Genomic DNA, 9,594 nt, shown 5'->3' with positions numbered 1-9,594 from the left:
AATGTATATAACCCTATTTCGGTCTAGTCTGCTATGGAATGAACTTATAATCATGGAATCAACTCGATCATCATATTATAGATTATAAGTTCATAACGCTAGCCCAATCCCATTTTGGGCATAACAGATCTGCTAGTTCTTTGATTTCAATTAGTAAGAGGGATTTTGAACTAAGAAATAGTTTCTAGAAGCTAAAAAAAGGTATCCTGAGCAATTTCAATAATCGGGTTCTGATGTGATTCCGCCCGAGCCCGCTCCACCGATAACCCACTGGGGTGCTGACTCGACACGGATGAAGACTAGGCCAATCACAAGAGCCCAAATTAAGAGATTTAAGGGAAACCTGGGAGTATTTATACAAAGGGTAATCAATCTCAATAGAGCTTGTCCATACTTGAAGATACAAAGCCTATTCGAAGCATCTAAGTGGTGGAAGCTGATACGGACCCGGGAGACGGTTTTGGTACATTTTTGGAGTCCGGGAAGCATGAAATGGTTCCAATGCTTTATGGGTTCAATACATATGCCTAAGAGGTTATGGAATCAAGTCAAATCAGCCTCAAATGCAATCAAAAAGGGCTTGTACGGACAGCATCAACAATTTGGCCGAATTTGCTGTATTGCTTGCTGGCTTTACTGTATTTTACTGTTTTAGCCTTTTCTTATTTTTCCAAGCATGGGCAACGTGTGGGACTTCATATTCAGCATATTTGGCATCCTACAAAGCATCTAGAAGCTGATTTGAAGCTCAAAGAGGTCAAAGATTGATCAAAGTCAACTTGATCAAAAAGGCTAGCATTTTTAGTTTCCTAATTTGTTTTTACTTTTTGTTTTAGGAAACTACCATTACCTTTTGGCTTTTATTTATTTATTTTCTGGAAAAATAACTTTAGTAAGGTTTTTATTTTATTCTTTCAAGGTTTTTATTTTATTCTTTCCATTGTAAATTAATTTAATTAATCAAACTTAGATTAGGAAAGGAAGTATAGTTTCAGCCAACTAGGTTTCTGTATGTGTGGTGGCTGGTTTTCTTTTGTTTTTAGGGTTTTATTTCGTGGCTTTGTAGCCTATTTAAAGGCTTATTTTTCAATAAGAATACAAATTTGATTTGATTGAGAAAATACTTGTGAGATTAATTATCTCTTTGTTCTTTGAGAACACCTAAAACACCATTAGAGAATTGGTTGTTTTAGCTTGACTTATCAATAGGTTTTCCATCCCCTATTGTGGCATCTACATTATACCAAGGTTTCTAACCACAGGTTGGTTAGGGGTTGAGGTCAATTCCATTAGAACTTGAACTTAATTAAGATCCGGGCTAATATAATACGGGTTTAGGAGCAGGTCGTCCTAGGTTCGTATCATTTGGTATCAGAGCTAAATTTTGTTCAGGTTTGATCTATCTTTATTTGCTTTATTTGTTTTTGTGTTATTCTGCAATTTTAGCATTAGGTTAAGGTTGCATCCATCCTATACACGTTCAGCATCTTAAAAAAAAATAAAAAAATTCATTCCTAGTTGAATTAGGATTTCCTAGTTTTATCGTATTTTTGTTTCCTAGTTTGTTGGTTGTCTTTTATCATTGTTCTTGTTAATTTGGTTTCTGTTGATTTTTCTTTGCTGTTTTAGTCTTAAATATTTGCATTCATATATTCAAAAAAAAAAAAAGAAAACAGAAAAAAAAAAAAAATAAAGAAGTTTGCGGCAACATTTAAAAAAAAAAAACTGCACATTTTGTTTATTTGGAGGTCACGGGTTTGGTGTTTGTTTTGGAGTTGGAATTGCAATTTTGGTAATTATTCTTGCTACTGCAGTTGTTTATGTTCTGTGAGTGAAAAAAAAAAAAAAAAAGAAGGTAAAGCCGAATAAAATAAAAAAAAAACAAAAAAAAAAAGAAGAAAAAAAAAATATTTCGGTTTGTTGGAGTTTTATTTGTTTGCTGAAAATTTGTTGGAGCTGCTTTTTTTTTAGTATTTATTCAATATTTGAGTTGCTGGAGAATTATTTTTGCTGCTGGATATTTGGATTTTGGGTGCTTAAATTATTTGGATTAAAATTAGATAAAGGAATTGATACAAAACTTGAATTACAAGAACAACAACCAACACTTTTCTATAATTTTGTTCTCTTTGATTTTTGTTCGTATTTGAATTTCTTTTTCTGGAATTTTATTCTTGAACTCATAATCCACTACCATCTGGTGCAGTTTTCAAAAATTCCAACGTTTTCCCATTATTTTGCGTTTTCTTGTCTAGAAAGCCGAAAAATTAGGATTTGTTGGATTCTTTTGGTATTACCTACTTTTTGCTACTGATTTGTTGATAAGTTTAATTAAAACATACTAGTGATATAATTGCTGTTTTGTGGGTGTTTTATTAGAACTTTGAGATAATTCATTGAGTGGAAAAAGGCAAGAGTGTGTGAGCTTAAAAGAGGGTAAAAGCCGAAACTAGTGTGCAAACACGAGTGTCGAGACCTTGTTTGAGTGAAACACGTGAGAGAGTGAGTATTGTGAGGATTTATTTTATTTTTGCAGTATTTTACTAACATGGCAGATTCTAGAATAAGAAGAGGGGATCCACCCTTGAGGATCAATGAGGAAGAGTCCGTAGCATTCCATGGCGATGCCCGAGCTACCGGGAGTGGAGACCAAGTGGACATGAGAGCTGTTTTGGAGTCAATACAGAGGGTTAGTGCTCAAGTTGAGCATGTGAATCAAAGAATGGGAACACTAGAAGCCTCACAAAGAATGACAAATACAAGAAATAGGCAAGAATTCCATGGAGGACGAGGCCGAGGGCGAGGAGGTCGCGAGAGACCAAAAGAGGAATTTGATGAGGAGTCATTCGGTGGAGACTTTGAGGAAGGTATGGACGAAACTTTTGCTATCCAAGATAGAGCTGGCCATGGAAGATATAGGAGGGACGAAACAGATGACAATCTTAGCAATATCAAGATCAACATCCCACCATTCATGGGAAAAAGTGATCCCGAAGCATATTTGGAATGGGAAGAAAAGATGGAGATGATATTTGACCGCCATAATTATTCGGAGGCTAAGAAGGTGAAATTGGCAGCAATGGAGTTTGGACATTATGCACTCCAATGGTGGACAAATGAGCAAAACACCCGAAGGAGAGTTGGTGATGACTTAATTACAACATGGCGACAAATGAAAGGAGCCATGCGGAAGCGATTCGTACCATCACACTATCATAGGTTGCTGCATCAAAGACTTCAATCTTTATCTCAAGGACATGGATCTGTGGAGGATTATTACAAGGAGATGGAGATGCTTATGATGAGATTGAACTTGAATGAAGATAGGGAAGCAACCATGGCAAGGTTTCTTGGTGGTTTGAATCGTGAAATAACCAATCAACTAGAATTGCAACAATATGTGGAATTGGAGGAGATGTTGGATGTGGCTATTAAATTAGAACATCAATTCAAGAGGAGGGGTGTATGATCATGGTTTGGAGGTGTTTCCAACAGTGGAAGGTCCAATTCAAGTGGCTGGAGGAACAATCCATCTATGAAAGCAAGCTAAAGCCGAAAGTCAAAGAAGAAAGTTCAAACTGGGCAAGGAAGGAGACAAGAACCAAATCTGTCCAAGCACCAAAGAATGAGGTAAAATTAGATCCTAAACCTTCTAGAACTCGTGATGCTGTGTGTTTGAAGTGCCAGGGAGGAGGACACATTGATAGCCAATGCCCAAATAGAAGAATCATGGTGTTAAAGGGCAATGACGAGCTAGAATCGGAAAGTGAAGAAAGTGAAGATAAAGCCAAGCAAGAGGAGGAGGACTTGGAGGATGAACCCAAAACCTTGCAAGCATCCAATGCTGAATTAAACTTGCTTTCTAGGAGAGTATTTGCTGCATACAAAGATGAGGATGAAATTCAAAGAGAGAACATCTTCCACACCCGATGTGAAATTCATGGTAAGATTTGTAGTATGATTATTGATAGTGGAAGTTGTACAAATGTAATTAGTAACATTGTAGTTGATAAATTAAGCTTAATAACTATTAAACATCCAGAACCTTATAGATTACAATGGCTTAATGATAGTGTTGAAATAAAAGTGAATAAACAAGCAAAAGTAAAATTTAATATAGGTAGATATGAGGATGTAGTTTTATGTGATATTGTACCCATGATTGTTGGACATATACTATTAGGTAGGCCATGGAAACTTGATAAAGATGCTACTCATTTTGGTCGAGAAAATAGTATTGTTTTCAGGTTCAAAGGGAAAAAGGTCAAGCTGGAACCATTATCTCCTAAAGAGGTTTACAAAGACCAATTACAAATGCAACAAAGAGAAGCCGAAAAGCTCAAGGAAAAAGCAAGTATGGCACCAACGGCTTCACCATCCTTTCAAGAAGGTAAGAATGAGGTTGCTGGTCAAGGTAAGGTTTCTAAGGCTCATATTGAGTGGAAAGATCAAGGAAAAGCCGAAAGAGAGGGGAAAGAAAGTGGCAAACCCGAGAGCTTGGAAAAGGAAGGGAAATCCGAAGGTTTGCGCCAATCCAAGGGGGAAAAAGAAAAAGAAAGAAAAGAAAGGTCAAGTAGCAACTTTTATTTGAGTTTAGGGGATATTAATAAGGTTATTGAGTGTAAGAAACCTTTGCTGGTCATGATTTATAAAGAAAATTATTTTAATGATCAAACTAACTTTGAAGAACTTGAATTGCGAAGTTCAATGATTTCTCTTTTGAAGGAATTTGGAGATGTCTTCCCAAATGAAATTCCAAGTGGACTACCATCCAATCAAGAGGGACAAGGTGAGCTTGCTGTCCAAGGTAAGTCTTCTAATACTCAGGTTGTGTGGAAAAATTTTAATAAAACCAAGAGTGAGAATTTTGGTGTAAAAGCCGAGAGTGAGGAAGGTGAGATGGCCGTGAGTGAGAAAGGAAAAGGAAGACAAGAAAGGAAAAATACAAATTTTTATCTTAGCTTTGGTGATGTTAATAAAGTAATTATGAATAAGAAATCATTGCTGACCATGAATTTTAAAGATATTTTTTTAAAGATGTCTTTATTGCATAGAACTTTATCTGCATTGTTGAGAGCTTTACTTAGTGGCAATTTGAAAATTTGGAAAATATTGTTTGCTAACTTTAAAAAGTGTAATTTTTACCATAATGAGCATGTATTTCTAGATTTTGTTGTAATAGTATTTGACCCAGGAGAATTGGTTTGGTTGCACTTATAAAAGGAAATGTTTCCTAATCAAAGAAAGTCAAAGCTCATGCCGCCTATAGATGGACCTTTTCAAGTTTTGGAGCCCAATAACAAGAATGCCTACAAGCTTGATTTACTAGGTGAGTATAACATGAGTGCTGCATTTAATGTTGCTGATTTAACTCCTTTAGCTGCAGGTGATGATCTTGATTTGAGGACAAATCCTTTTCAAGAGGAGGGGAATGATGTGATTCCGCCCGAGCCCGCTCCACCGATAACCCACTGGGGTGCTGACTCGACACGGATGAAGACTAGGCCAATCACAAGAGCTCAAATTAAGAGATTTAAGGGAAACCTGGGAGTATTTATACAAAGGTAATCAATCTCAACAGATCTTGTCCATACTTGAAGATACAAAGCCTATTCGAAGCATCCAAGTGGTGGAAGCCGATACGGACCCGGGAGACGGTTTTGGTACATTTTTTGAGTCCGGGAAGCATGAAATGGTTCCAATGCTTTATGGGTTCAATACATATGCCTAAGAGGTCATGGAATCAAGTTAAATCAGCCTCAAATGCAATCAAAAAGGGCTTGTATGGACAGCATCAACAATTTGGCCGAATTTGCTGTATTGCTTGCTGGCTTTACTGTATTTTACTGTTTTAGCCTTTTCTTATTTTTCCAAGCATGGGCAACGTGTGGGACTTCATATTCAGCTTATTTGGCATCCTACAAAGCATCTAGAAGCTGATTTGAAGCTCAAAGAGGTCAAAGATTGATCAAAGTCAACTTGATCAAAAAGGCTAGCATTTTTAGTTTCCTAATTAGTTTTTACTTTTTGTTTTAGGAAACTACCATTACCTTTTGGCTTTTATTTATTTATTTTCTGGAAAAATAACTTTAGTAAGGTTTTTATTTTATTCTTTCAAGGTTTTTATTTTATTCTTTCCATTGTAAATTAATTTAATTAATCAAACTTAGATTAGGAAAGGAAGTATAGTTTCAGCCAACTAGGTTTCTCTATGTGTGGTGGCTGGTTTTCTTTTGTTTTTAGGGTTTTATTTCGTGGCTTTGTAGCCTATTTAAAGGCTTATTTTTCAATAAGAATACAACTTTGATTTGATTGAGAAAATACTTGTGAGATTAATTATCTTTTTGTTCGTTGAGAACACCTAAAACACCATTAGAAAATTGGTTGTTTTAGCTTGACTTATCAATAGGTTTTCCATCCCCTATTGTGGCGTCTACATTATACCAAGGTTTCTAACCACAGGTTGGTTAGGGGTTGAGGTCAATTCCATTAGAACTTGAACTTAATTAAGATCCGGGCTAATATAATACGGGTTTAGGAGCAGGTCGTCCTAGGTTCGTATCAGGTTCATTGATATTTCTGGAATAGTAGATGCTATCACACAAACAGTCATACTCAATTTGATGGAATTGTTTGATCTTAAAGGGGATCTTCTATAATTTTGCATGTGAGGGGTTATTTCTTGGTTTCATCCGGTCATTAATAACTTGATTACTTTTAGATAATAGTAGATAAAAACAATGCTCATAAAGAGTCCTATTGAAACCAAGAAATATAGGCCTGCCTACCATCCACACCGGAAACAATGCAGTTTTCCGAAAAAACCTGCTAGTGGAGGAAGACCTCCTAAGGATAAGAGATATAGGGTTAAAAAGAGAGTCAAAAAAGAATCTTTCATGTATAATCCTGCATAATCTCGAATGCTATCAGTTCCGATATGTAGACCAAATGATACAATGCAAGCAAAAGTTCCTAGATTCATGGAGATATAGAACAACATATAAGTTATCATGCTTGCATATCCACCATTTGAGTCTCCAACAATTATTCCAATAATTACATATCCAATTTGACCTATGGACGAATACGCAAGCATATGTTTCATGCTTGTTTGAGTAATAGCAATGAGATTCCCCAATATCATGCTAATAATAGCTAGGATTTCCAAAAGAATATGCCATTCGTTTGATGAGAAATAAAAGGGAATAGCAAAAATTCAAGTGGTTGAAGCTGAAGCAGCTACTTTCAAAGTAACAGAAAGAACAGCAACAACTGGAATGGGAGAGTCAGAGTCAAAAAGAGGATTCCTCACTTCTTTCTCTCATTCAAAACCGTTCATGAGACTTTCATCTCGCATGACTCCTAAGTGATAAAAGAAAGAAGAAATTATCTTCTTTCTTTTTTGATTACCTTCCTCGCGTATGTATAAGACCGAAACCCATTCAATTTCTAATAAGGATTACTAATCCTTAACTTTTTGAGGAATCCTTCATCAATGGTTGTGAATGATTGATTTTTCTCAATTTTTTTGACCTTGGTTCCATAGAAGCAAGTCAGAAAGATTAAGAAATAGAACCATCTGATTTGATTCGTTCTCAATAGCCATAAGATGATCATCTTAGGGTGAACCTTTTGTCAATGGATATTCCTATTACACTCGTAGTCTCTGAAGAATGAAAACTAACTATGTAGCATATACATTGAGAATTTTCAAGTATTGTATACATCATTAGTCTGATCTTTTGTAGGAACTACCTGTAATAATGAACTTGCAAAATGAATCTCTTTATCATAAGGAGACTCGGTGTTCCTGACCTTGCTTCACCTTAATTGTTATTTGAAGAAGTAAAAGTTATGTCTTGGTCCAAGTGGGGATAGCATTTCTCTTCTGCATGTCCATGGAGTTTTGAAAAATCCAAACATCTCAGGGATAGATAGAGAGGTAGGAATTTATCGAACGAACCGCACTCCTTCGTATACGTCAGGGGTCCATCAACACATTGATTAGAGTTAGTTGAGGTAGTTTGGCTTGGTTGGTTACTTTTAATGCTTTTGTATTTATTGCTCAATATGGCAGCATGCCTTATTGTCTTTTTGATGTATTTAAAAGTATGAAAATTGTAATGAAAAACGTTGAGAAATAAAATATTCAAAAAATAGATTTTGAAAAACAACATTTTTGGCTCTCTCTCTCTCAACTACTACATTTTTGGTTTCTTCTTCTTCCCAAAAGCTAACAACCTTTTCAAGAACCCTAAACCTCCATTAAAACCAGAAACAAAACCTAAACAAACCCAAAAAAAAAAAAAAAAAACAAAATCAAGAACCAAGAACCAAGAACCAACAACAATCATTCTTGACTAACACCTTGAATGATTGTGCTCTAGGGTACAACAACATAAACCTACACCAAATTCCATCATGGTATCAGAGCATAGTGTAATTTCTTAGGACCTTGTGAGCTTTCAACCTGGACCATTTTATTTGTGAGAGGATCCCCCACCTAAAGCCTTCCAACCAAAACCAAAACCTCCCAAAAAGACTAGTTAAAACTCACCAAAACACCACCACCCGAGAGCTTTTTCTTGTGTCCATTTTTCTAAACTTTTCAAAAACCATTTTTTCAAATGGCCTCACAATCCTTTGCAACCCTAACACCACATAAGTTTGAAGGCCAAAACTATTCCATTTGGAGTATAAAAATGAAAGCCTACCTTCAAGCCTTTGGTTTATGGGAAGTCATAGAAGAAGGTTATGTAGTGGAGGAGTTGAGAGCTAATGCAACCTAAGCACAAAGAAATGCACATGAGGCCGAAGTTGCCAAGGGGTTCAAGGCCCTCACTGCCTTGCACTCCTCCATGAGTGATTCCATTTTTACAAGGATAATGTCATGCACAAGTGCTAGAGAGGTTTGGATAAAGCTTCAAGAGGAGTTCCATGGAAATACTAGAACTCGGCAAATGCAAGTTTTAAACCTAAGAAGAGAGTTTGAGACCTTGAAGATGAAGGATAATGAGCTTGTCAAGGATTTCAGGGAAAGGATGCTCAAAGTGGTAAATCAAATTCGGGTCCTTGGTGAGCAATTTACCGATCAAAGGGTAGTAGAGAAAGTATTGGTGAGCTTACCCGAAAGGTTTGAAGCTAAGATTTCCTCCCTTGAATAATCTAGAAATCTTAGTGAAATAACCTTGAGTGAGCTCATCAATGCTCTTCAAGCAACCGAAAAAAGGAGAGCCATTAGAAAGGAGGAGACCATAGAGAGTGCATTCTATGGTTGCCACGGCAACAAAAAGAAGAATAAAGGAAGGAAGAGCAACAACACCAACCAAACCGGTTTTACAACCAACAACAACACAAACAACAACAAAAATGGATGGAATCAACAACAACAACAAAGCCATCAAAACCGAGGAGGACATCCACCTTGCCCTCATTACAAGAAGCTTGGACATCCACCATCCAAGTGTTTTTGGAGGCCGAATGCATCTTGTGAAAGATGTGGAGAAAAAGGCCACATTGCCAAAGTATGCAAGCAAAGGAGACAACAAGCCAATGTAGTTAATGAAGAAGCCGAGAACCTATTTGTGGCCACAT

At 36.4% G+C, this 9,594-nt stretch overlaps 1 pseudogene; it reads right to left on the bottom strand.

Moving 5' to 3' along the window:
* Positions 1–6,550: 6,550 nt before the first annotated feature.
* Positions 6,551–7,989, bottom strand: LOC132804218 (NAD(P)H-quinone oxidoreductase subunit 2 A, chloroplastic-like; annotated as a pseudogene).
* Positions 7,990–9,594: the final 1,605 nt, after the last annotated feature.

This window comes from Ziziphus jujuba, chromosome 6, assembly GCF_031755915.1.
Source record: "Ziziphus jujuba cultivar Dongzao chromosome 6, ASM3175591v1".
Lineage (NCBI taxonomy): Eukaryota > Viridiplantae > Streptophyta > Magnoliopsida > Rosales > Rhamnaceae > Ziziphus > Ziziphus jujuba.
Note: the sequence above shows the minus strand (reverse complement) of the source record. Positions and strands in the feature narration are given on the sequence as shown.